Source organism: Haemaphysalis longicornis, unplaced genomic scaffold (genome assembly GCF_048455015.1).
Source record: "Haemaphysalis longicornis isolate Haplotype H1 unplaced genomic scaffold, Haemaphysalis longicornis Haplotype H1 scaffold_9, whole genome shotgun sequence".
Taxonomy (NCBI): domain Eukaryota; kingdom Metazoa; phylum Arthropoda; class Arachnida; order Ixodida; family Ixodidae; genus Haemaphysalis; species Haemaphysalis longicornis.
Genome location: NW_027526460.1, coordinates 48,378,513 through 48,406,507, shown reverse-complemented (window position 1 = coordinate 48,406,507; position 27,995 = coordinate 48,378,513). Strand labels below are relative to the sequence as shown.

The 27,995-nt window shown below is 45.7% G+C and overlaps 1 protein-coding gene across 2 annotated transcripts in view; it reads left to right on the top strand.

Moving 5' to 3' along the window:
- Window positions 1-5,508: 5,508 nt before the first annotated feature.
- Window positions 5,509-27,995, top strand: part of Mglur (metabotropic Glutamate Receptor) — a 269,734-nt gene continuing 247,247 nt past the window's right edge. The window contains exon 1 of one of the 2 annotated variants that reach the window (XM_077684454.1): window positions 5,509-5,661. The gene's annotated coding sequence lies outside the window, so the exon portion shown is untranslated. Of the gene's footprint in view, window positions 5,828-27,995 lie in introns of both variants that reach the window. The other variant, XM_077684455.1, reaches the window with a different exon arrangement.

The window sequence follows — 27,995 nt, the reverse complement described above, 5'->3', positions numbered from 1 at the left end:
TGATAAGTTGCAAGTTCTAGCGGGTGTTATTCCCATTTTTGACAATTTGAGCTTAGTAATAGTTTCTTTTAGCTACATGAAGTAAAACAGGCAATTGTTGGGAATACGTCTTGTAACGCTTTAGCAGAGTCGCAATAAACGGTTTGGCCCTTAGTTTTTTTACGAATGCTATTTTTTTTACGGATGGAGCGTAAAAGACCATTTGATATCCAAGGATTCCTTGGGGCAGAAAACCACTTTGTTTCAGTTGACGTTGTTGCGCAAATTTTAAGGTTTTTAGATATTTCGGAACTGAATTTTTTGAAGGCACTGTTAGCGGAGTCGTCCGACAAAATATTGACCCAGTCTGTTTCCTTAATGGTCTGACGAAATTGACGGTAATCGAATGAGCTTTTCCGGATCAGTTTCGGCACATTTGTGTTTGCGATTCGAACAGCACGAAAATAGGGTGATGATCCGTAATACTAAATTCTATGATTCCAGCGGTTTGCGATGTCGTGACGTTGGATAAAATATATCATTGTGCTCGGTCCCTGTGGAATACAACTTGTTGGAAATTTTAACAAAGATTCAAGGGCATGATCTAGAACATTAATAGCGTAATCTAGACACGTGCTATCAGAAGTGTCTAATATTTTTATGTTGATATCTCCCACAATAACGATGTTTTTATTTTCTTTGTTAAGTCGAGTCATAACTTTATCAAATTCATGGCAGAACTCGCTGTATGAGGATGACGGAGAGCGATAAATGGATCCAATTATAGTGTTTTGGAAAGAAAAAGACTTGTCTAGTTCAATTAAGACAGATTCACATTTGCTGGTTGTGATTGAGATGTCATATCGGCGGGTGTATGATAATGTGTTGGAAATGAAAATAGCAGATCCACCACAACGACTGTCCACACGGTTAGCAAACTCTGCTCTATAGTTAGGCAAAGAAAACAGGCGGGCATCGGTTGGCGTTAGCCAAGTCTCCGAAACGCACACTAGCGAACAATTGTGGCCAATTAGGGTTAAAAAGTTTACCAAGTCATCCTAATGTTTGGGTAAGCTACGAGTGTTTAGATGAACAAGTGATTTATGATTTATAGCCTTGTTCTGAAGAAGATTTGAAAACTGATCGATTGAATGATATGCGATAATTCAGATTGTCGTATATGTTACATGAGCTACGTAATGACTTGCAGGTCCTGGGCGCCAGAAATACGAAAGTCCCGACTGTCCTCCGAATTGCGCGCCAGGTTCCTGCAGTTTTGAACCCAAAAAAATTGCCATCTTTTTTCCCTTTTCAATTCCAGGGCTTGGGCGAATAGGCGCTTGTTTTCAGGTGTGAAGTGATCGTTTATGTACACGGGTTAGTGTTGCTCAAATTGCATGCCGATCGACTCAGTTGTTGAGCGAGCTTTCCTTGCCTTCGCAGCGAATTCCGTCTTTTTTTTTCGCGCGGACAGATCCTAGCAGGGGTGTCAGATTCTTTTTTTTTTTTTTTTTACGGGAACCCGATGAACAACGTCCAAATCATTGCTTGTGATGGGGTAGTTCACTTTCTCGCCCATTTTCTTTAAAATTTCGGAGCAATCTTCACCCTTTGTGACTGGTACACCTCCAATTTCAACGTTGTTTAGCCTTCAGTATTGCTCTAAGGCTGCAATTCTTTCCGTTACCTGTTGGTTCCTTTTGCCCAAATCCTAATTTTCTTTCACGAGTGCTTCTTGGTTTTGTTTGACTGTCTCGTATAGCTTACTGAACATGGTGAGACTGGAAGTAAAGGAACCATGAAGACAAAACAAAAGTATGTGTTATTCGAAAGATTTCGCGTTTTAGGTGCCCCCAGTGCTTGTACGAATGCAAACGATGCTTTATTCACTGAGAAATAATTAATTTTAAGTTCAAATATCGATTTTCCCGCTAAATCGCGTGTTTTCGTGTCTGCAATGACATCACAGGGCCGTTTTTCCGTTAATGAACCTAGATGACGCCACCACACCGCGGCAAGCCGTTTTCTGCCTTTCGTTTGTTTGTGAACGTATTTGTACCCGGATTGTTTTTTCACGCAGACAATGGTTTCGTGAAACATGGGGCTCGCTCGACAAATGCGGTCACGCAAGACATCGTCGCTTGCGTCAATCGACCGTTGTCGTCTGAAACAATCCCAAAGCCCTGCAGACCTGTGCAGCTAAACCAAGCATAGTGCGCGCAGTACCAACAGCAGTACACGCATCGGTACTTCTATGTTTACGTGTGCTTTCGTAGCTTCCACTGTTGGTCCCCCCATTATTATGGCTTTAAAAAGAATGTGCACTAAATTTAAGCGCAAATAGCTCTTCGGAAAGCTTATAAGCTCTGCCTAATTTGCGTTTGCTTTTTCCGCCTTCCGCCAATAGCAGAGCTGTCTGGTATGACATCATAGGCTTTGTTGCGGGAAATGAGCTGGTGGGTCGCATGGCCACTCCCTTTTTTCCTAATTATGTAGCTTATTTGAGAGAAGTTTACGTTAAAAGTGGTGTCAGCATGATTCTAATGGGGAAATCTTTTCAATGAACCAAGCTTGGGTTTTCTGTTCATGGCTCTTTTAAGTTCACCGATTTCCCTGCGTAGTGTTTCTATTTCTTTGGTACGTTCCGCGTTAGTTGGCATGGTCACTTGGAAAAGGGAGCGAGAGAACGGAAGACGGAAGGCCCAAACAAAAATGCGGAGACACACACACACACAAAATTTGACAGTAGCAGTCTGGCAGCAAAGAATACGTGCAGCTTCCTCAGAATATAGTTCCCGCAGGTGTTTTCTTCTGAATGAACAACTACTCAATAAATACTGCCACGCGGAGGGACACGTGTTGCTTTGAAGATGAGGCCTACAACGAGCATTTCGTGCTCAAGAGATTGAAAGAGTAATAAAAAAATACAAAAAATTACACCATCTTCCCGTAGGGGAACCCTGAGTAGTATGCGAAACAGCCATGGGGTCGACTGAAGTTCCCATTAGTTTTCAGTTCGTCGTTTCCGTTGACGTTCAGCTTCGCGTGCCTTCGTTGTATCAGTAGCTTCTTGAGTTTGAAACAGTGAAGGACATAAGGCGCGTTCGTAGCACATGCTCCCGTCTCGATTTGTAGCGCAGTGGGAAGAGCGCCACGTACCTCCCGTTGCGGCCAGAGAGTCGTGGGATCGAAACCGGGCGTCGCCTAACGATTTCTTTTTATAGTGGACTGCGCTGACGTCAACCCAAACGCTGACGGGGCTGAAGATACGCGCATGCGCAGTAGAGTGCGAAAGGCGGACAACGACAACGAGGGAGGGAGGGACACAGCCCCGAGCATGAGATGCTTCGCATCTAAAATAGTTATCACCAACATCATCACCATCAACAGCCTACTACGTCCACTGTAGGACGAAGGCCTCTCCCATGGGCCTCCAACCTCTCCTGTCCTCCGCTGTTCGAGTCCATTCTTTTCCCCTGAATTTCCTTGTTTCGTAACTCCATCGAATTATTGCCCATCCCTTCCTTCTAGACCCATTTCTTGGTATCCACTCTGTTACCCTGGTAGTCCACCGGTTGTTATTTCGCCTAACTACGTGACCAGCCCAAGTCCATTTATGTGTCTATTTTTGAACTATGTTAACCTCTACTCGAGTTTGTTCTCTGATCTAGTAAGCTCGGTTTCTCTCTCTTAACGTTGCTCTTACCATTCTTCTTTTCATGGCCCGCTGAGACGACCTAAGTTTGCTTTTAAGTTCTTTAGTAAGGCGACTTACTAAAATACTTAATTACCCGCCGCGGTGGCTCAGTGGCTAAGGCGTTGCGCTGCTGAGCACGAGATCGCGGGCTCGATTCCCGGCCGCGGCGGCCGCTTTTCTGATGGAAGCGAACAGCAAAAACGCCCGTGTGCACGAGACTTCGGCGCACGTTAAAGATCCCCAGATGGCCAAAATTAATCCGGAGCCCTCCACTACGGCGCGCCTCATCGCCTGCGTTGCGTCGGCGCCTTAAACCCTGCAATAAATCAAAATACTTATATTGATAGTAATTCAGGATCAAATTGGGGCAATCATTTTAATCAAGGAAAAAATGCGAGCCTGCTTCAAAAAATATTTAGATGCGACGTTCCTAGAGACGTATACATCAAACGAATTCATTTGCGGGATGTTGTATTCAACGCACTTCGATTTTAATGAAGGGACATTAAGCAGCACTCGCTCTCACAGACAAATTTGCCAAATGAAAAAAAACGCAACTGGAACCTCACGGGTTGTTTGTGGACGTTCGCTGGTGAAGCATATTAATTTATTTTATTTTATTTATGACATACTGCGGGCACTAGGCCCTAGCAGGGTGGGGGATCCAAGTGCACATAATTCAACAGTACTACACCACTTTATGACAACACGCTTTCTGGTCGCTAGGTCATTCCACTCACTTACGGTGCGTTGAAAAAGAAAACTTGAAAAGGTTCGTTCGTGCAAAGTAACGAGTAATCGAGTGGGGTTGACGGTGCCGGGTAACTCTTGTTGTTAAGGGCGATACAAACAGTGAAACGTTGAGTGCTAATTTGTCACCTACGGCCAGGAAAAGAAAAATATATTCTGAAATTCTTTTTTCGAATTTCGAGTGGAGGCAGGTCGTTTATTTTCATTAGTTCAGTGGGTGAGTCAGTTCGGGAAAATTTGTTATGAAAGACCACACAGCTTTTCTCTGAATTCGTTCAAGATTAGCAGTGTTAAATTTTGTATATGGATCCCGAGCGGCGCATGCGTACTCGAGATTGGGTCAGCGCCGTAGCATCAGTGCCACCACTGGCGTCGGGTTCGCCCCACTTGCGGGAAAAAAAAAATTCACGCATCTCCACGAAGTGAATCATGACGAGTGGGCGAAGCACTAGTGTTCGTTCTTACCGTAAATCACCCGTGAGAGTGCTTACTGTTGCTAAAACGATTTCCAATCCAATCCAATCCAATACAGTGCAATCCAATGAATTTCAATCCAATGAATTTCAAACCAGTCCAATCCAATCCAATCCAAATCCAAAACCAGTCCAATCCAATTCAATGCTCCTCGCGCATGCGCAGCACGGCTCTCCAGGAGCTCTCTCTCTCTCTCTCTCTCTAACCTTTTGTGAACCTTTTATTTCGTTCTTTTTAACCTTTTGTGAACCTTTTGTTCACAGATGTTTCGATTTACACGGTGCTGTGCCGTGAGCCCGGACGCGGGACTCTGGACAAGCCTCGGCCTTAAGGTGCTTCGCCCCTAAAACGGGAGTACCGTCGTCCTGAATTCCCCAGCCCTCATTTGAGCGGAAACGTATCGCAAAAGTAAGGTTTTCGACGCCGGTTGTTGAGCACCGAGTCGTCACCGTCGGGGCTTCGCCGGGGGGTTTGCAGCGGCGTCGGTGTCGACAGCACGCTCGCTTCTGTCGGTCTCGGCTGTTTCTATTGAGCGATGAGCGGACGCCAGTGGCCGCGAGGGGCGCTGGGCGCGCGACGATAGGCCCGTCAGTGGCGCCGGCGGACTCGTCGGCGGCGGCGGAGAGGCGCTGCTCTCTAGCCAGGGTCGCTCGCCAGCGCCGGCGCACCGTTGACAGTCGCCGGCTGGGCAGGCCGCTGGTCCGAGTGCTTAACGCGCTGTGCCGCACGCGACGCCGCCGCACGCCGCCCATGTCGACAAGGTGAGCGGCGCCCAGAGCTCTTCTTCTTCTTCTTGATCGCCTCTCCTCCTCGTCACGCGCCCTGGTGGCTTTTGCTCTGTGACATAACGACGTTCGCGGTGCAGCCAGCCTTTGAGGCCGAACCCCGTGTTCGGAGCTGAACGATGCGCAAGCGCAGCAACAAAGCGTGAGTACGAATTACGGGAAACACTGACTGTAACGAAACAGCACTATTCAAAGTTTCGCTTTCTTCGAACAGTTTCGTAGTCACGCTGCAGTGTAGTGAGAGCGAATCTTCTCCGCTTTTAACGAATTGTCGCTTATAACGAAGTCAGTTTACTGCTCCGACAACCACGCTCTCCCTCATTCTGACGAAACCGCCTAATTCAAAATTTCGCTTCCTTCAAAGTATTTCGGAATCCCCACTGTGATGTATGAAGCGCAGATTGTTTCCGACTGCAACGAAATGTCACTTATAACGAAGTCAGTTTACTGCCCCCAAGAACTTCGTTGTAACCAGGGCTCACTGTATATACTGTGCTGGATGAGAGAACAACGCAAGTTTTTGGCAGATTTCTGCAAAGCTAGTAACCTGGCTTTTTCGTTGGCGTTCTGTATTCGTCCCCAACATAAGTTTAAGCATGTAAGAAAGTGGCCGACTCATTAAACACGCTACAAAGTCGAATAATGTGACCAGAATTTATTTTAAAGAAAAATAATGTACAAAGCACGTGTTGAAGTTTTTTTTTTTTTTTTTCCTTGGTCAGAACCTTCGTGTTCCACGTGTGGGAATTACCCCTTTTGATGTCGGAAAAGATTGATACTGGAAAGATGTGCGTTGAAAACCTGTTTATCCTTTCGCCGCAACATGACGCTCTAAAATTGAGGACCGCTCTTTTTATTTTTATGTTTATTGTTTTTGTCTGTTGGAGAACGCGTCGTTTGAAAGCAACTCTCATGTTACTTTTAGGGATAACCGTACGTCACCTCGATACGAAAGAGACTCTGAAGGCTTGGCCTATTTCGGTTTTAGCTAGTTAGGCGCATGTACTTAGTACGAATAATGCATTACAAGAATTCATATTTGGTTTCGGCATATTTGCAGCCTGCACTACATAAAAGCCGCACAAAAGACGCGCATGCGTGTAGATGAAGTTGTATTTGACATTCGAACCAGCCGCTCATTTGACAATGGCCTCCTGGGTGTCTTTAAATGCATAATATATCTCGAAACACAATGGTGTTTGTTTTTGTCCCTTGCCTCCATTATAAAAGCAGTCGCCGTGGGCGGGGATCGACCCCGCCACCTCAAGCTGTCTAACGTAACGCCTTCACTATTGAGCCACCAAGACAAACCATTTAGGCAGGTTTGAAATCGTATATCTGCCACAGAGTTGCGAAGGCACGACTGGTTCCGGCACGCTTATCCTGCAGGCTCCTTCATAATGCCCGCGTATAGGTAATGGAAACATTCCGGGAGTCGTTCGATTAGTATCATTTATATAATATGCCGTTAGTTGCTTTGTTAACTCATTCGCTTGAAACTTAAACCTCACTATCTATAAAACTTGCCTTGTTTTCTTTTGTGTTAATAAAAATAGGCATGCTTCGCGGTATTTACGAACTGGAGTGGCGTAACTCCCATCTCGCTGCGAGATGGCAGAAAATACAGGGAAGCTGGGATCCGATTTACAGGTTTACAATGTGAGAATGACTTTTAAAGAAAAAGGACTTTAAACAGGTGCTAATGGCTACAACTAAATTCCACCCTAGATAACCAAAACAACATCTTGTGTTTTTTGTTATTGCTTTACTTCGACCCCAGCGCTTCCGCCGTCCTCTTACCCCGCTCGGCACAGCACTTTACTTTCGCTAAAGCGGGAGTTTTGATTCAGCACACTTTTTGTGCGCTTGTTTTATGCTCGACTGGTCGCCTCTTTGACGGTGCAAATAGGCGAACGCGCTCGAACGAGTAGAACGCTCGGGCCGACTTCGAAACATTGACAAAAAGAAGGAATAGATTGCCCAGTTAAACTCCCGGGGTAGCGACAGTTGACTGCGGATAAAGAAATATTTGCGATATTGAGTTTCCCTCTTTATAGGGTAACGTTAAATGTCATTAAAGGCGAACGACTTGCCGGGAAGCGTCATTTTTAGGCGGCGAGCTCAATTTGCGCCGCTGTGTTGTTATGTGCTTGGTCTAAACTTTTTCCTGAGGCGGTTTTCACGCCGGTTCTGAGAATTTTGATTGAAACGGAACTCATTTAACGCGAATGCTTTGTGCCTGGAACGGTGTGACATAAAATATTACTCATCCCTCTTTGAATCAACTGCAAAGGTAGTTATGTATCGGAAGATAAAAATCGCATTGATGCTTGAATCGTTAAAACGGGATTGGGCGGTTTAGCAGAAGCATTTATGTGCGTTCAAATATTCGTCGCTTCATTACGGATATGGGAAAAACCTTGCGAGTAAATGAACTTAAGTTGCATTTCGCTTTTTTTTTTGTTACAGAGCTACTAATCCTAGCATACAACCAGTATAAAGCCAAGGCATGCAGCGACATGTAACCGCAGCATCGTACAAAAAGAAAATAACACTAAATACCGGGCACTTTTCTAATGCCATAAAGTGACGTCGCCGTGTAAAATTGTACCCTGTCTGCACTTACATTTCGGAATGGTGACGTGCAAACAGGATTGCTGAGTGGTGTGAAACTTCTGATGAGTGTAAAACTGTGGGTCAACAGACGCGTTATGTTGAATTCGATGATGTAGAAATGAATAATTTCAACTCGGAAAGAAAGAAAAGTTGTGCTAACGCGGCGGTGCAACATAATAGCTAAACATGAGAATATGAGAGTATATGAGACTATATGAGAATATATGAGAATAGGAGAATACGAGAATATGATAATATATGAGAGTATGAAAACATGTAAATATGAGAGGCGGTGGGTATTGCAAATAAAGCGCGCTCGCATCTGTGACGAGGAAGCATAACTGGGAAGTTCTCAGGATATTGCACGCAACTTAAGGATGCTTGCGAAATTCTGTAGCCTGTGAGCGGTGCGGCGGATGACATTGAGGCTGTTTTGGTCTTGATACAAAAACAAGGGGAACAAGAAAAGAAAGCTATACCATTACGATTTTATATTTTTTAAAACATTCAGAAGAATACCGGCGGACGAGAGTGGCCTCGTAATGTAATAAAAACAAGAGGTTCCGGGTGACTTCGTTTGTTTTTAATGGCCTTTCTTGCCCTACTTTTTTCGCAAGCATTTATGCCTTACGACCCCGTCTTTCTGCACGGTTATGTGCGCAGCTTTTATCCCAAATGTTGGTCATCCTTATAAATGAATCAGAGAAATTTCTAACGGTAGTTATACGGAAGTTTAGAAGGTGCGTCTGTACCTCTTCTGAACAAAAAAGGCGCTACATGGCAACAATCGAATTAATACTACCTAAAATAGAATTAAGGCTGAACCGGTGTTTTATTTTCTGGAACGTTGCTCCGACTGGTTATTGCTTTTCGTTGTGGTTATCAGAACTTTACTTGGACGCTCACTAAGAAGGTTCAACTTAAATTGAGGACGACTCAGCGAGCAATGGAACGGAAGATGATAGGGGTAACATTAAGGGACAAGAAGGGAGCGGTGTGGGTGAGGGAACAAAAGAGTGTTTAGGACATTTTAGTAGAAATTAAGCAGAAGAAATGGACGTGGGCAGGGCATGTAATGCGAAGGCAAGATAACAGAGTGGATCCCTAGAGAAGGCAAGCGTGGCAGGGGGCGGAAGGCAGAAAGTTAGATGGGCAGATGAGATCAACAAGTTTGCGGGGATAAATTGGTCACAGTTGGCACAGGACCGAGGTAATTGGAGAATAATGGGAGAGGCCTTTGCCCTGCAGTGGGCGTAGATAGGCTGGTGATGATGATCATAACTTTACAGTCTACATTTTCCTTAATTTTGTCAGGAACCGAAGTGCTAGCAAACAGCATTACAATAATGGAGTGCCGCGCTAATGGAGTTTGGTACGGGTTTAGTAATTACAAGCCAACAAATAATATACCAGTTTGAGTACTGTAGGAGAGCTTCATTTCTGATTTTTAAACACAACTTCAAATTTAAAGGGGCTGCAATTTTCTTGGAGAAATTAACTGAATGTCTCTTCGTTCTCAATTTGTCTTCCCAGAAAACCCTAGCTTCCCAGTGCAGCTTTAGCGCACTAATTGACTTACGCACATTATCGCCTGTGTTCCCACTTTAAAGCAAAGATGTACCGAGAAGCCTGTGCGAACCACCGCTAATTTCAAGCAGTCAGTAACGTAGAAATTATAGTGCCGCGAACAATGTTTGGGAATGGTTTGTGTATGGTTTATTTCCAGCCTTGCCGCGCGCGGCTATCTTATCTCTGCTCGATACAGACAGAGCATCCCTTTGTTGCTTCCGGCGTTAGGCCGTGCCCTGTTATGTTGTTCGATGGGAAAAGAATGTAGACTGTACATACGTCACTTTTCTGGACGGTGCAGCTTTGATCACCAATGTTCTTGATCTGATTGGATGTTTCTTAAAAACACTGCGCTCTGTAATAAACGCTCGTTACAGTGTTCCAGGGCTTCTGTGGCGTTTGTTTCTTTCTGATAGTTCGTTGCAGAGCAAGTTCGCTGCAATTAAATTCTTATGAAGGCCCCTCGTAACAACGTAGATAAACGCTCTCACGGGCCTTTATGCACTGCGGAAGCTGGCGTTATCGCAAGCACGGAGTAGCACTGGGTTATTTGCTCGCCGCAGCGGATATCTCTTGTATTTTCTGATTCGCTTTCGTTGCGATTTCTTGAAAGTGGCTATAGAATGCGTTAGCTGCTACAACTGCAAGGAATCTGCCGAACAGCCATTACACGGCTTGGGTGACATCACTCATACCATCAAACAAGGCTTCCGTGGATACTGATTTCGATTCCCTCCAGCGAATGTTCTGTAATTTTTTCTTGCTGTAAAATATGTACACTTTCTGTTTGTTTTCAAAATTTCATTGCTCAACTAGCCCAGAAAAAGAATAGACTGATACCGTAGCCCGTTGGTTGCCTGTGGTAGACATTAAGTTAAGAAAAAAGGTTGTACATGGGTACCTGAAATTTGACGGCAGCGCCAGATTCGGCGCAAGTTTATTCCGAACACGAAAATGTAAGTCGCAATTTCAGGTAGTTGGAGGTGAAGTACATACACCGCAAGCATATCCCTTGAGCGTTTATCGCTTTTTTGTAATTTTAGAGCTTTGGCGCTATGACCTACAGTGCGGAGGTTTTTCAGCCCAAAAGACCCAAAAAACACTGCATACGCTGCGATGCGCATTATGCACAAGCCTTTCCTTTTGAAGGGGTGCGTAAACAAGCCATTGTCAGTCAGCTAGACTATATTTTGCCCGTAAACTGTGCGAATCATGTCGCCTAGCTGAAAAGAGCTGATTCCAACTGGAAGGAACAGACGAATAAAAAAAAGCAACTTTGTTATACATGGTCCCTCTTTTTTTTTATCAATTTCTGTGGTGAAAAGATCAAGGTCGTAAAAAAGTTCCAGGCTCCGTCCCCCTTCTCAGATTGATTAATCTGTACGACCGCACGGAAAGCTCATCGTAGCACAGTTCAGCTGGTCGCGTGCCCGGAGGGTTTCTTTACTACTTTTACTTCCTCTCGGTCACTGCCGTTTTCCTTCATTCTTATTAACACTTCTAAAGCCCAGCGAAGCCGGATGAGCTGAACTTTTACCCTCCTCCCTTTCTTTCTCCTTTTTTTCCTGTGAATGAATTCAGAAGCTTTTTCACCACTCCTTTCAACCGCGCCTTCATTTCATTTTTTTTTTGCTTCACGGCCGTCACGCTCCGGTTCGTCAAAATTTTTACTCAAAAAAGTGTGCTATTGATCTCCGTATGAATGATGCTGCAGTGTAGATGATGTAACACCACTTCGACCTACTTCATCAGGCTTGTGTCCGCTGACCCCGTTCCGGAAAGAATCAATTTCTTATATCTTTAATGATGTCGGACACGAAGGATTGTAGTTTACGCATCACAAATAGGTCGGATACAAAAAAAAAACATGTCCGATTTGTTCGTTACGAGTCGGGCATCGTTGTAGCTGAAGCGATTTTCACACGAAGAAGCTTAGTCCACTCCCTCGCTGCACCGCGTATCCCTTGACCGACACGTCATGTCTTAGCGCGGGTAGGCAGTGGCGGAGACAAAGGTGATGGCATCACGGGAACGGGAATGGTTTGTCGAGGCCTCACAAACGATTTCGGCTTCTGTAGAGATTAGAAAAAAGTAGAGGAAACACACACCCGCTTTTTCTACCGGCAACCGCGCACACCCTTCCTAAGGTGGATATCACTTGCGAATATTGCTTTTCGTGTGCTTCTCCTATATCCGCCGAAGAGTGGTATCCATAAATACCGTAACTTCCTGCGTATAACCCACACCAAAAATGCGAAATAATCTTTGGCAGTGTATGGGTGCGGATAATAGGCGTTTTTTTTTTCTTCTTTAGAGCAGCTTCACGGCAATGCGCATTGTGCCGTGAAGATGACATTGTGTCGAACAGTGAGGAGTGCGCTTTAAGTGACAGCTCTAGCGAGAGCAGTGACACTGAGTGAATTGGGACTTTCGTCTTGCAGTCAGTGTATTATACTTGCTAAATACACGTTTTTTCCCGTCTACGTGGTATGTGATGTCTGATGTGTTGCTTGAGCAGTAGCTTTGATGCGGGGTTTACTGTATCAAATGAGCTGGCAATACGCGAGGATTTCTTTTTTCTTTTTCGGCGGCTGAAAGTGGAAGTGCTGATTATATGCGGAGGTGGTGGTGGTGGTGGAAAAAAGTTCTTATTTGAGCCGACAAAAAAGAAAGGAAACAAAGGTGGGTGGCCTCTTCTCAGTTCAGAAAGCCGCGAGCGACTGCTGCTACTCTAGCTCGGGAGATCAGGTGTTCCTGAGTGGGGAGCTGAGAGCTGGTCACCCTGCACTCCCACTGCTCCTGGGCGGGTTATACGTGCGAAAATACGGTATGCCTACAACGACCATTTTCTCGATGGACACAGGAAACAAAACCGGGAACGTGTGTACAAGAATGCATTTTGGAGGAGGCCACTCGGTCTGAATTATTCTCCAACATGCTACCGTACGGAGCGCGTCATAGCTCAAGTGCATTGCTCCAGCGCGTTCAACCTCGTGAAATTTACATTTTTAAAGTGGTCTTTGCATCTCTGCGGCTGAAGCGAACAGCGTAGGGTCGTACCAAAATTTTTGGGACACCGGTGTCGCTGAAAAGACGCTCCGTCGTGTTTTGTGGAGCCCCGTTGAGCGTCGCGTGAGTAAGGGCGATTAACCAGAACGAAGCCGGTATATCGAAGTGCCACCGCTCTTGCGCACTAAAAGCCTCCGCACCGCTGTCTGCGCTGGGCTAGCCGGAATGGCGGCCAAAGTGTAAGGACATTATCCAAGCAGCCTGAAAGGCTTGTCGATCGTCTAACCTCACATGAGCGACTTCTTTTCTCGCGAAGACCACGTGAAACCCATCTTCCGGTGTGGTTCGTGTCATACGAGTGCTGCGCTAGGCCGGACGTCTCGTATGTAGGCGATTCCGTTGCCTTCCCCGATATATTTCTTCCGCTTTCTCTGTGCTTTCTTCTCTTTCTTGGACTTACTCGAACCACGTCGCGCCCACGCACTTACCGTATGCACGCAAGGCGCACCTTGCTCCGAGAAGTCGTTCCGTTCACTTGAGGCCCGGCCGCAGCGGATACAACGACACGGCTGGAACTTCCGTAGTTTTTTCTTTTTTTTTTTTTTTCGGGCTGTAGCATATTCAAGTTTCGAAGGTTTGACGGAGGGCAAAATCTAGTTTCCTTAAGCCTTTCCGTATGTGTGGCGCAACGCAACAGGCTTGGTTATTGTCGTTCATGGTTGCCATACGCAAGTCAGTCAATTCTTTTAAGCTTTCTTCCCACGTTCGCTTCAATAGTGACTGACTATAAGACAGTATGGTGCAAAATTTTGTTGTGCTCATTTTTTTTTATTCTTCGTCTACCGCTCGTCCTTTTACTGCGGGCTTCGGGAAATTTAGAGTATAAGGACGCAACTAAATTCATTAATGCGCCAGGAGCAAGTCACGATTTCTGATTTTCAGTGTGGAAATATTTTATGTTTCCTAATTTTGTTCGCAATATTCAGGCCAGCCAATAGTAGAATGGTAGTGCAATAGAATATTTACGGAGTACTTTAGAAGAGCACAAGAAAACATATCGGGGACGGACGTAAGTTTGTTTCACTATTAAGACAATTTTGTGGATGGCACACATGGGTCTAAATTCATATTGAAAATACGTCCATGTCAGGCACGAAAGGAAAATAAAAATTGCCACTTCAAAAACAGTAGAAAAAAAATCCTGGGCCATCTCCGCTAACGTGAAACCTGGGGAGGGGCGAAGCATGTAGTGTATAAGTGTATCCCTGGCGCATTGGCGTTTTTGCCCACGGAGATGAAACCGTTAGGGGTAGAGGTATACAGCTTTGCTATATCTCGTGTCTTTGGAGTACAAAGTGTTGTAGCGCGAGGAGTTGAAAAACGAATGTTCCGGTGTGTTCGTTTAGTACACTTTCTTGCCCACGGAGATGCAACTCTCCAACGCCAGGCGTTGTAAAGCGAGTGTCCCGGTGCGTTCTTTTAGTACGTGTTACGTTCCAGCGCGAGGCGTTGGAAAACGAGTATCCCGGTGTTTTAGGGCCGTGACTACATGATTTTACAATGGCGTGAGACGATGACGACATAAGACGCCGACAGCTCAAGCCCCTAAGGGGCTTCGCCCCTAAAACTAAAATGAAGTGGAGCAGCGCCCCATTTACGTCCACTGTAGGGCGAAGGCCTCGGCTGTACTTCGAGCTAATTCTACCCTGCGCCAAATGCTTACAGGATGAAACGAAAATTGTGAACCATAGCACGCTTTCTGACATAATATTTGACCATTATAGTAGGTTATAGTCTTTGGAAAGAAAGAAAAGTGAAACTTGTTAGGCCGAGTGCGGATTTCAATTATTCTTCAAGCACGGCGGTGTCTTGTGTGCCTGACGGCTGAAGGCTGAAGTTAGGTAGAGGATTCTAGCTGAAAATCACGATGTCACGGTGGAAATAAATATAAAGAGGTATTAAAGCAAAGCCTTATTGCCCTCGCTCATGCCGTTGTACGCCAATACACCCTGCAGAAAGGCCAACTTTCTCTGACGATAACGATGAATGGTCGTGGGTGAAGTGAATGAATTGCCAAGAGGAGACTATAAAGCCTGTGGGTAGGGAGTGGAAGAAAAAAAACGCTTCCGGAGGCCGGAATCCAACCCTGGTTGTTATGATGCCGGCGTCTATCTGACTGCTTCATTTCGACATGGTCGTAGCGAACGCCAAGCAGCAGGTACCAATTCGCGCCGTACACGCCAAACCCAAACGTTAGGCCTACGGAGTGCACACCTGAGAGTTTCTGTGGGTACTGTAGAAAAGGGGTACGTACCTCCAGAGTAGCACATACTCCCAGTGTGGGATTGGCCAACCGAAAAATCCATCGCAAGAAAGCTTCGCGTCTAACCATAGTCGTCGTTAGACGCAGAGGTGCAAGATTTTCTTTTCGTTAGTACTCCCTAGTTTGTATGGAGAGTCATGTTTCCTGTATGCAAGGCGTGAACATAGACTGCATTAATTTGTGCAAGTTTGTTAAAATCAATCTTTTTGAAATAAGTCCCTTACGACGCAAGCACATTGAAGTGTAGACCCCCTAAGCCAAAATATTTAAATGGGCCACGTATATTCCATCCGACAAACTTTAATTCATTCAAAGTCTGAGCTTCTGTGTTAACAGTAGAATCTCGTGAGAAAGCTACACTTAAAGGCATCCTTGTAGATTGAGGCGTCTTTAAAGATATAATTGTGGCGAATACGCAAGTGGTCATTCGATAGCATTCCCAGGCGTACAGGCCACTTCAAATTCGGGTTTTACACGCTGAAGCTTCGCTTGACGTCTACTAATCAATTTCCGTAGCCCCAGTTCTTAAAAGCGCGCCAGTGGATTGTTGGCACGTGAGTTTTCGTTTTCTTTTCCATCAAAAAATAAATAACACGCAGTCCGCTGCATTTGTCTCTATGCTCCTGCTTCGTTCCGGAAGTCAAACCTCTCATCATGTACAGTTATCTAGGGGCGAACAAAGCCAGGAAATGGCTGTTTACCAGTCGATCTGTATAGAGCCGCGCCTCCCAACGGAGATTGCGTGTCCGTTATGGCAGACGGGTACGTGACACTCAGTTCCCGGCTATTTCGCGCAGATATATATTTCCTGCCAAGATAATGCATTCGGGTACGTTGTCCGCGCTTTTACCACTATCACGCAGATGCTGCTCGCTGCTTCATACTCAGGCGGGTATACTTCCTGAATGCTTCGCAGAAACACGCCGTACGCGGTCGTTTGTTTGCCTATTCAGTTGCAGTATCAAACAAACATTTTCGACGCTAAGAAATTCCCTGTACGTCGTCTCCACCACAGCGCTCCAAAATGACCAGTTGAAGTGACCAAGTGGGCGAATTCGGCGACTAACGAAGCCCATCTTATGATTTAACTAAAAAAAAAGTGCATGTGCTCAGGGACAACACGCAAGGCGTGAATGGCGTTTTGCATTGCGCAATATCCGCGCGCAGATGCCATTTTCACTGAAATTGAATGGTCAGCCGCGTCATTTGTCGAATTTGCCCACAAGTTCCTTTCAGGCGTTTTTTTTTTTTTCGCAATTAGCCAGATTCACCTAGCGCGAATTCGAGAAACAAGCTGAAGTTTGTTACCGAGCCTCAATGCAATGTCGTCAAAGGTATTATATTATATATTTTACATGTTAGCTAGGGAAAGTTTATGGGCATAAGTAATAAAAAAAATATGCCTTGAATTTGAGCAATATCGGAGTGACAAGTTTGGATTTGGGTGATATTGAATTGAAACACTGAAGTTGATACGGCATTCTCAAGAAAACTCTATTTAAACTGACTCAACCATGGTGCGATTGGTGTTGGTGGGAAAGGCATTAAATATATGCAACAAAGCTTCGAGAACAGTACGAGAGCAGGTGAGCCCTCTTGGCACCATTAGCAGCTCTTTTCGAATTTTTCCATAGGGTAATTTTCTTGGGCACGCCTGAAGGCACTCAAGAAGTAAGCAAGCTCTTCATTGCTTTGCCATGAATTTCCAAAACGCTTCACAAGAATACTGCAGATTTCTTCTTCTTCACCTTAATGATGTGGTTCGCACTGTCAGAGGTGTAGGGGATTGGAGATTTGCCAGTGTTTGTAAGCGTAAGCGGCGGCTACTTAGTTAAATACTAAAAAAGTAAATATGGGAGTAAGAAAATAAATATGCCCACAGGTATTTCGTAGGGACGGGTGAGACAAAATGAAATCATTGTTTCACGTCTCTCAGTTTCATTTCTTTCGCTTCTTCGTCCGTTCATTGCGTCGTTGACACCTGGGGACAGAGCTTTCGCCCTTCTCCTAATTGCCGTCTGAAGTCATAATAAGCCAGCTCCGAAAAGCAAAAAAAGAAAAAGGAAAACTTCCGAGAATACCCACGAAAGAGTCTGAACAGTCAAGCCAAAAATAAACTCACATTGGGCAGATGGATTTGGCTAATTTTAATTTGTGAAACAGCAGGATATGGCTCATCTTCCATGCGAACTAGGATCGGCGTACACGTTTTCAGGGTGTTATCTAAGCTCTTTTCTTGCCATCCATTTTCTGGGGGAAAGTTGCCAAGTTTTGCTGGTCACTGCAGCTTTATCCCATGCAGTTTCAGTTTCTGGATCTGGATAATCTAAAATAAAAAACGCCTCATTTAGATTTGACATTCCGGAGCATTGTGGTGAAGACGCCCTGCGGGGACTTCTTAGAATGTCTTCGTGGTACATGTTGTTGCATCTGGAGGAGAGGAAAATATTCGAAAGAATGTCTTTAGGGGCACTGTTACCTACGTTGCAGTAAAGTACTACGTGCAATAAAGAATACCATCTCCGTAGGTGGGCACCGATAAAGGCATTTGAAAGGACGCTTTTATGGCTACATGCTCTGTACTCACAGCTTCGCTTTGAATCACCCTTATTTACATTTGTTGCGCGAGTTCATTCACTATTGTTAAATTGAGCGCAAAAAAGGTTGACACGGAACACATGAATAACAGAAAGGGCTAGCGCTCACCCCTTCTGTTTTTTGTTTCTGTCCTGGCGATTTTCCACGCGCTAAATTTGAACGGAATTAGAATCCCCTTCGGCATGAGTGTTCTTCCTCCGGTTAGCGTGCACCAAAACCCCTGGGTTTCTTGACATGCATTCTCCAGAGTAACGTAGATGCAAACATTTTTTTTTTTACTTTGCCAACGCCAGAAATACCAGTCGTTCGGGGAGAAGTGAACGTTCGAGCTCGTTCTAATGTCAGCTTTCGAGTGAGCTGTTGTTCGGGCTCAGTATTGTTCTATTCAAAACCCTACACCCATAAAAGGCGTTTATCATTACAAACCATGTCCCGAATTTCCCGAGAAAGAAGTTTTCAACTTGGCCGGTGAAGGCAAACAAGCTTGATTGAAGGATTTTTTTTGTTTTGTTTTTTTTGCGGAGAGAGTGAATACTCAGAATTTTTCTCTGGACCACACCATTCATTCATGCGGACAACTATTCGAGAACCAACACTCCCTACGTGCAGTGAAGAAGAATCATCGACACGGCAGTAGGACAGTATCCTTAAAATTATTTGACGAAATTTACTCTTGTATGCTTCGCCATGTTTGACACCGTTTTACAGGGCTGAAGCGTTAAGTCAATGTTCAAGCCCCACTGACGGCAGGAACATTTACCTTTTTTGTGTTAGCTTGATATTCGCTATGCGCAAGTGAATGCCCAGAATACCAGCGTGGTTGCTCAGGGGTTAATGTATCTCAGGGATGAACACGAAGTCACGCGTAGGGTTCCAGCTCGTTGTGTCTGAGGCGTTGGTAGATTACAAAAACACTTGCCTACGGGACTGTTGCTCAATGTTAAATTACTTTCTGAGCCACCATAATCATATCCTGAACACGTGACTAGAGCGCCCCCTCACACTTCCCCCTTTCCGCAGCAAGGGTGTCACTCGCTATGTCAGAACAGCATGTCCTTACACTACTGTTACCGTGGAATGTCGAAAGGCTACCCGCAGTGAAGATGCGTAGTACCTGGCACGCGGAAGCTGGTCTTACGAGGGATTAAGTTGGATTTGATTGAATGAAAATTAGTTGTATTGAATGGACTGAGTTGTAATAAAGTAGATTCCATTGTTTTTAGTTTTTGCGAGTGCGTTGACCTGGCTCCACAGGAGGGCGACAAACTAAGAAAATATCGACTTCAGTTAGCGACTTACCAAAACTGGGAGCAAACTAGCCTAAAGGGACCCAGCAACACTTTCGATAAGCGCTTTCACTCTTTCCTTCCCGTCTATAACTACTCCGTAAGCTATAGTTATCGCCAGCACGGAGCGGCACTGCGTGATTTGCTCGTCGAACCAGATACGCCTTCCATTTCTGCTTTGTTTTTGTGGCTTTTTTTTTAATTGCTATCGAAAAGCGTTCATTGCTGCAACTGAAGTAGAACCGGCCAACAGCCGCTATGGTCTTAGTGACATAATTCGAGCCGTCGAAGAACGTCAAGACCGGGAAAGAGAGGAACATCTTTGGAGCGAGTTTCCAAGTTATCTGATGGGCATAGAGCAGTAATTTCTGGCTGAGGTACTTTGCGACCCCTAATCTAAGTGCTGGGTGTGTTGGGTAACTACGTTCTGCAATCATTTAAGATTTCAAAAAAAAAAAGTTGAAAAAGGTGTTGCAGGGTCCCTTTAAAACGAAGCCTGGTAGGATTACAGTTTTATCCTAACGTACAAATATGGAGGCGCTGAATTCAATTCCACGGCTGTTTTAACGAACCTTCTGAAGCTGCTAAAGCGGGCTCGGGGAGTGGTTCAGCGCTATGTGCATGCAAATTGCGACTCTTAATAATCCACTACACCGAAGGAGGTAAACGTTTAAAGTGCTACGGCGTCGCCCGATCAGTAAAACGCACTGCATGCCGCGTGATGAGCGCGAAATTCGCTTCAGGTTGAATTGAAAGACGTCACGGTGAAGGTGCGAGTTACCGACTTGTTAAGCCACACGTGCCTACTGCACGCGTACAGCGCCATTGTTTTCCCCTATCTCCAAATGTGTTGAGACAAAGTGCGATGCTTTCCGCGTAAACAGTGGGTCATTGTTCGGGAGATTCGTTGGCATCCCACCGCTAGATATTCCAACGCCACCGACGGTATAGCCTAAACTCCGTATTTACATGTTATTAAGGGTCGATTATTGCTTTCTCGTGCCGTCAATGCCTGCGCCGCAGCGACGCTGTGCAGGTTCGCCAGATGGGACGGGCCTCCCGAAGAGTCGAGACAAAAGACAGAACGAACGCACACGTCGAAGGAGACGGCTTTGAACAAAAGGAATCGCTTGACTGCCGTCGGGCCCTTGACGGGGCGAATTGTTCTTGGCGCCTCCCGCCTGCTTGCTTTTACTAGGTTACGCTCCAGTGGAATGCGACTTCAACCGCTTGTTATAACACGCTTCGGCTTAGCGCCGATCTCTCAGGAGAAACCGTGCATGTACAGCAACGGTAAGCACGGAACCCTTAATTAACGACGGGCAAACTAGATGTTACTAGTTGGTATGTTTGAATAGCGAATGTTTTGAATCTAATAAAGATTGCCAGTATTCTGAAGAAACTGACTTCGAATACGCAGTCAACTATCTATACCCGGGCACAACTGATGATGATGATTTCTATTGGTTTCCCCTTTGTATCGGGGTGATGACATGTCATCTGACCAAAAAGGACTAATATACCTATGTTTTACACTTTTGGTTCAATACTAGCGCTGCTTAGGGCAGGCACAAAAACTTGAGTCGCCCCAGCGCCTCATCACCGCAGCCGACTGTTCCTCCGCGCGGCGAAAGAGTGCGCTACTGAGAGCATTTTGAACAGGGTGTTGAACCGAAAAAAAATACCGGTTCGGTTACGGTTCGGGTTCGGGTGAAATAATTTCGTGCCGGTTCAGTTCCGGTTCGACAAAATCAGGTACCGAACCGGTTCGCGAACCGGTTCGGGAGCTTGAACAAGTTCGCGAACCGGTTCGATGAGTTGAATTATCACTGAAATTAGAAAAAAAAAAAACATTTAGTAGTTTGAAATGACAGTCAAATCAAAACACAAACAAAAATTCAAAATGCTGCTGTTCCCCAAGGACAGTGGCGCAATTGCAAAGCAAACTTTAAACAATCACGAGATATTAGAAAAAACAGATGAAGTGGTGACGATTTACCACCTACTTTCTCGCCCAGTCTTTATGTTGTCCTAGCGACTATTCATAAAGCCACCGCCAAGAGATATGACGGTGGGATATATTTTCTGCCCTTTCCTTTTTTGTTGAAATCACAGTCATCGCTATGGAATCGCCCATCACACTAACCTTGAAGCCTTAAATTTACGCCTGTGTACTGGCAAGTTCAAATACCAGTGCTTTATACCAATGGCTCACATTTTTTATATTTGTAACAAAACAGGAAACTCCTCCAACAAGCACATAAATACTATCAATGAATTAGATTATTTGGTCACCCTGAATAATTTGCTAGTTGTCACCTTATCGAATATGTTAGCCACACTTTTGTTAAAAGTAAGCTTTAGTTAACGCTCATTCACTGCATTATTGCTCTGACCACTGCAATTCTTTTTTGCGATAGCTATACCGGATGTGTGCATTACAGCCAGCATGTCATCGTACCGCCTGACCCACGGCCATCGTTCCGTGTGCAACATTGCGGAATCATATAACAGATTATGATGTTACAAAATGAAAGGGAAATTTGACGCGCGGAGCATGAGATTGGACTTTTTTGGGCAGACGCTCTTTAATTCGTCTACCGCAGTACTCCCCTCCGGAACGAGTAGCAGTAGAAGTAATGTAGCGAGTTCGGCAGTCAGTACAAGTGCACATTTCGAAAAAAAGCAGATCTGAAAGAGACAAAACTGCAGAACAAGCAGAAAAGATGAACGCTGGGCGAATGGGGCAGTGTGAGGTACCAGCCTGCCTTTCTGCACGTTTAATCTGCTTTATTACTGTATTTGCGTGCTTCCAAGACAAGGTGGAGGGCTGCAGTTTCTTGCCATGGGATTAAGTGCGCACCTTAACAGTTTTCCCTGACATATCTGTTGTTATTTGTATCTATAAAAAACGGAACTTGTCCACTGTGCTGTCCTCAAAAACTAACCACGGAACTCACTTCCTTCGCATTGATGACACGTTTGGTTGTATAAGGCAGGGTAAAGAAAGTGTAGAGTATATCCACGTTTCGGTGATTTTTTTTTTTACTTATTCGGTTTTACTTACTTCTTGCTCAATATTTTAAAACAACGTGATTCGCCTTTTTCTTTTATGTTGTTTTCCGTGTAAACACATTTTAAAAAAAACTGGCGCATTTGATGTGCCGTGCTATATCTCTGCTCCGAAGCGCAGCTTATATTGCCGGCCTACAGACTCATTTTAACGAGCTGGTAATATTAAACGTGGATCGAAATCTCGATACACGGACGTTGTCGATTTCCATCTACTTCAGAAAAACGGCCGTGGGGAAGGGAGATCAAGGCCACATGTGGTCATCAGCAAATTTGCAGGTGTCGGACCTTTTAAACATATTATGAAATTCGAAAAGTGTTGGCTTTCGCTGTTGCGCAGTGGAGCACTCCTGCAGCCTGATTGCTCCAATAAAGTCGCAGCCAGGGAAGGGAAAAATTGTTTTATATCCCAGGCAAGGTGCCGAGAATTACATTTCGTCTGGTCGGCTTTCACTACGCTCGCGCTTCCAGCAGCAACAGACCATTGCTAAATTGGTGCTCGTTCATTTCCCCTGTTGTTACATAGAGCGTGGTAGTGTTCAATTGTCTGGAAGGGAAAGTGCGCGAGCGGGTACGAAGTTGATGGTACGTGAAAGAAAAAAAGGCCGGAATTGCATTGACTGTGCAATATCAACAACGGATAGTCGAACCGTTTCGGCATGAACCGGTTACCGTTATCTCTTTTTTCGGTTCAGTTCCGGTTCGGGTTCAGCGTGCTCAAAATATAACGGTTCGGGTTCGGGTTCAGTTCCGGCAAAAATACCGGTTCAGTCCCGGTTTTTGTTCGGTTCGGCTCCGGTTCGACACCCTGATTTTGAATGTGGCTCAAATGGTTTTTATGATTATTTCGAGATTAATCTGGTTACGAAATACTCCAGTCATTACAAACAAACTACGAGAGAAAATGCAGACGACGCGGCTCATTGGGCGCAATCTCCTTTCAAAATGTGCGCGAGCGCGTTGACGTCCGGGTCCTGACTTCGGCGTAGTGACACCCTACATCAGCTAGTGCCATTCTTAACTTGTACTCGAATATAGTGTGCTATCTCTATATTAACGCATCCCTTAAACAAGCGATGCCGTTGACGAGAGTCTGCCTTATCGGAACACAACACTCGTGAATAGAGAAAAGCCACGTAGAACGCCTGGTAGCGTTTACACGCATACTAGTATGGTGATTTCGGCATGATTTGTTCCTTGGACGCTTTGTTATGGGCCTAAATCACGTTTTATTGCAAGCTGAAATATGTCAGGTAGTTGGAGCTGTCGTGGATACTTGCAGCGCGGTCGACAATGGGGTCAAATCAGGAATTTTGGCATATCCAAGAGAGCCGAGGTACGCGCTATCACAAGATGTTTAGTATCAAATTTTTAGTCAAAAATGAGTCAGATACGAAGAACTAATCTATTTAGATTCCAAGTTGTGAATATGGTGTGTGATTTTGTTATCGAACGCAAAAAACAGCGCAGTACATGGAACTCTTGGTTAGCCCGAATATGCCTCCCCCCTTTTTATTTCTTTTCTTTTTCTGTTTCTCTCAAACGTGATGCGAGGTATGTCGAAAAGAAAAGAGCAGTCTGCAAGCACGTTTGCATGCACGTGCAGGTTGGTTCAAAAATAAATGAGTTGCATCGTTCATACCGACGTCGTAACAACAACTGTCTTCTTTTTTTTTTTTTTTTTCTGCCGAACACTATGAGCATGTGCTGTTGGGAGCCGGTCTTCGCACATGTAATGCATAGCTAAACGTCTACAATATTCAGTAAATTTTAGCAACAAAATGCTTCAGTGGTTTAAAGGGCAGCGTTCCTATCTTGTGCCGCGCCCGCAAATGCCGTTAACAAATTAAAATCATCAATATTTCGTGCTATAGGGCAGTAACAGTAAAACCCACCGAAAATTTCGTGTTTAAGTAACGCAAGCAAGACTATCGCCTTTAAAAGGAAAGGAAACGAAGTTGGAGCAAGGACAGATGTCAGGCAGCCAGCGCCGCCGCCGCCGCCTATCTGGCGTTCGTGCGTTCTCGAGCGCATCTCGATTCTCAGCAACGTGGGGGTCAAGGTCACCGGTGTGATATGTTGGCGGACGGGCTTTGTGCGCAAGGCGGTCCCATTCTTCGCCCGCCATGCAGTCGTGTCACCGAGTCGGCGGAGACAATTCTTGGGCGAGCTCCAACCGGAGAACAACATTTCCCTCTCCCGCTTCCTTCCCTTTCCTGTACGTCGACTTCCGACCGAGATAGAAGCGGCCGCAAGCCACGCTGTCTGCGCGCAGCTCAAATAATTCTCCTCCACGCCCATCCTCATAGTTAAGGGCATTCTTCCCGCGTTTGTTGAGCACGGAAGGGCGCAGTTATTTAACGCATTGTTTGCGCTGTTTGTGAGTCCGTGTCCGTTTTGCTCTGAATCACTCGTTTGTCACGTGCAAAAGAAATATCTTGAACAGGGAGTGGAATCGAGATAAGACGATCATAGAACATCGTAAAGCATGTAATTGGTTGAGTGAATTATTGCACTGCGGTAATTAACAATAAGGGGGAGGGTAGAAGTCGTTGTGAGCGACTTGTGTTTAGATACTTTTCGAGGAGCATGTAGGTGAGATATACTATTACAACTGCGAAGTAGCTATGTACCCATTACTATGTACCCATTAGGATAAAAAACACCCCATTTCGCGCAGCGTAGGGCACCAAACACCGGTGCAACGTCATTTTCTTACAAAAAAAAAAAAAAAAGGGCGGCAGGGACAGGATGGGGCCGCGTCCTTGAGCTGAGCACCACCTTGCCTTCGCCATTTAGCTACCGATGCGGGTGTGCTCGTCAGTCCTGAATAAGCGAATAAAACTAGAATGTTTCAAACTAAGTTTATGGAAACTATGATCATTCCTATTAACGTACGTACTTTTTAATATATCGCAAAGGAGAACAACAAAACACTATGGTTATAAAAACTAACACCAAAAATACCTACCATATACAGGTCCATGTTTCAACCCCGACACTATGGTTATAAAAAGCTAACACCAAGAATACCTAGCATATACAGGTCCATGTTTCAACCCCGAAACTATGGTTATAAAAAGCTAACACCAAGAATACCAAGCATATACAGGTCCATGTTTCACCCCGTGAATGTACTTGTCATGTCAGGGCACACGGACAGAAATCGAGCATGCTGCTTTCGTTTTAATGACAATTGGCTCCATCAGGTAATTCTCTTTCGAATCCTTTGACGCCAGCAATTTCTTTTCGTGCTAAACTTTTTTTCTAGTTTTCACACTATTATGCGCTCTAGTTTCTTTCCATTTGCTAAGGGATGTCGAACATACGCTCACCCGCAAATACGCAATAACTATTCCATCGTAAAAGCTTAAGAACCAGAGGAGGCGCTCGAACGTAAAAAATAGTTCCTTGCGTTTCTCTGGTAAAGTGGTGTGCAGAGGGGTGGGAACTGGAACTTTACGCGGAATACTTAAGAAGAGCAGCACGTTTCTTTCTCTATTATAACTACACCTTTTCCAACAATGCTGATTGCCGAACTTATCAGTCGTCACTATTCTCTGGCCGCGCGTTTACAGTCGAGGTGTAGGGTTGGGGAGGTTAGCGGGGTCCGTCTTCATCTCTGGTCCAGTGCTATTGCACAAGTTGTTCCCCTGTCTGCAGCCGAATGCCGTTATGCTTGAGGCTGGCCACATCTCGACGAGAGAGACCAACGAGGAAATGAGCGCGGCGATTTGCTTGTTCGCGGGTGGCCGCCAGGAGGGAACGTATCAATTTCCTCCCCGCCGCACGTGTCGCTGGTACGGGGAAAGAAACTCGGCCGTGTACATCGGGATACACGCGTCAGATACGCGCCGGAGATGGAGACAGATGCGTCTCCCTACAAGCTCGTCTGTTAGCCGGCGAGGCTGGCCCCGTTCCCCTCCCCCGGTTGCCCAACGCCTGGCTCAGGCCCTGCAAGCTGCGTCGGACGTTCGTGAGATTAAGGGGGCTGGCTTCTGTGTGGTTGAGAAAGAAACTGCTCTCGTAAAAAAGGAAGTTCTCGTTCCGCCACGGCTCCCCGAAAGAACTTTCGTTTTAGTTGCAGCATGAGTGGAGAGGGGAGGGGGCGGGAAGACAAGGTTTTGAATAAAAGTTTTGTTCAGGCATTCTTGACACGGTGTGGGGCAATGGCGGAGATTGGAGACTGGAAGGCGACTGGGAGCTGGCGTCACTTGCTTAGGACCCACTAAACTCGCGCTACTAACTGCAGGCCGCCGCTGATCCCGCCCCACTCTGGCACAAGTGTTCAACACACTTTAACTTCCCAGTCTTTCTCGGCAAGACCACGCTAGTGAAATATCAAGTGCGACAGTACTTCTACCCTGGCTAAATGGATTTTGCGGACGCAATGTGAAGCCTTAGAAATGGCTCCACCGTTGCTAAGGTGCCGACCGAACCCCTGGCGGAGCAGCGGGACAGAAGAAGGAGGGGGTATGTCACCAGCCCGACGTTAGGCCCAGCGTTACGCTTTGAAGTCTAACATCGTGAAGCGATACCCACAAGTTGACATACAATGAGTTTGAGATCATTTGGCAGGTCGTTAGGCTTAGCGTTGGAGCTGACGAAGTTTAAGCCTAAACAGGACGATTGGCAAAGGTTCTTAGTCATAGTAACGGAGGGAAGAAGCAAAAGGCCCAAAGGGAAAAAAAAAAAGATTACGATGAAGCGTTCAAGCCCACACCTTAAGGCACAGAAGCCTATATGTCCTTTGAAACTCCAATTAAGATCGCGGACGATGCACATACCCACACAAGTGTATGGGGCAATTCCTTGTAGAACAGTTACTTAACTAAATGAATAAATCAATCACTTAGAGCGCAAGCACGGGGAGGGTAGACCACGTGGTATCCGTGCCTGTACTTTGAACCCCATGTGTGTAATTTAGAAGTCTACCAAATGCAGTTGCATACCAACAGCCTTGCAAATACCGGCAATGTGAAGTTGGGTATTGGGAACTCTCTTGTACAATGACCCGTGGTTGCTGCAGCCAAGACATCTGTCACATTTGTCTTTCTTCATCTTTTCTTTCACTGCACGAAAGAGGCCGCATCAGCCATCCCTGGTTTCTCATATAAGCTAAATAAAGGTTCAGACGCTCTCGTTTGACACTTCACACCTATAGCTCGCGCCGCACCCGAAACACCCACAGCGACAGAGCACATCCCAAGAGGCTTCGAGGCTTTCTTCCCCTTACCATAGGGTACCCAAACCCATCGAAAGACAGTGGGCATTCAGCCGAAGCCGGGAAATCGTGCCCAATATGCATAAGAGGCGAGACGCACTGTCTTGGAACCCCGCCCTGCGCTAAGACTCCCGTTCCTCCACACCGCACCGTTCTCTCTTCTAAGGCGCAGAAGAAAAGAACAGATTAAAAAGAGGCACAAAATGACCGTGGGACGCACAAACGATGCCGGAGGGCCTTTCTTCAGGGGACAGAACGGAGGACGAGGGAGGGGGAGAAAAATAAATAAATTGCAACGGCCACAGAAGCGAATGGAGCTACGACAACAAAGGACTGGGTTTCCGGGGGCCGAATTGATTTATGTTTTGGCAGGTTTTGGCCAAGAAAGACGATCGGGAGATTTGAAGGGGCGGTCGAAGAAGCGCAGCAGAAGAGGTGCGGGAGGTGCATCTCCGAGAGAGATGCTGCACCCCGGGTCGGCACCGGTGAGCCCCGGGCGGAATGCGCGATGCTCGGCTTCGTAGGCGGTAACAGACCCTTTTGACCTCATTCGTCCGTCGCGTCTATTCGTGCTTTTGTGTTTGGTATTTTTTCACGTTTTTGTGTTTTGCGC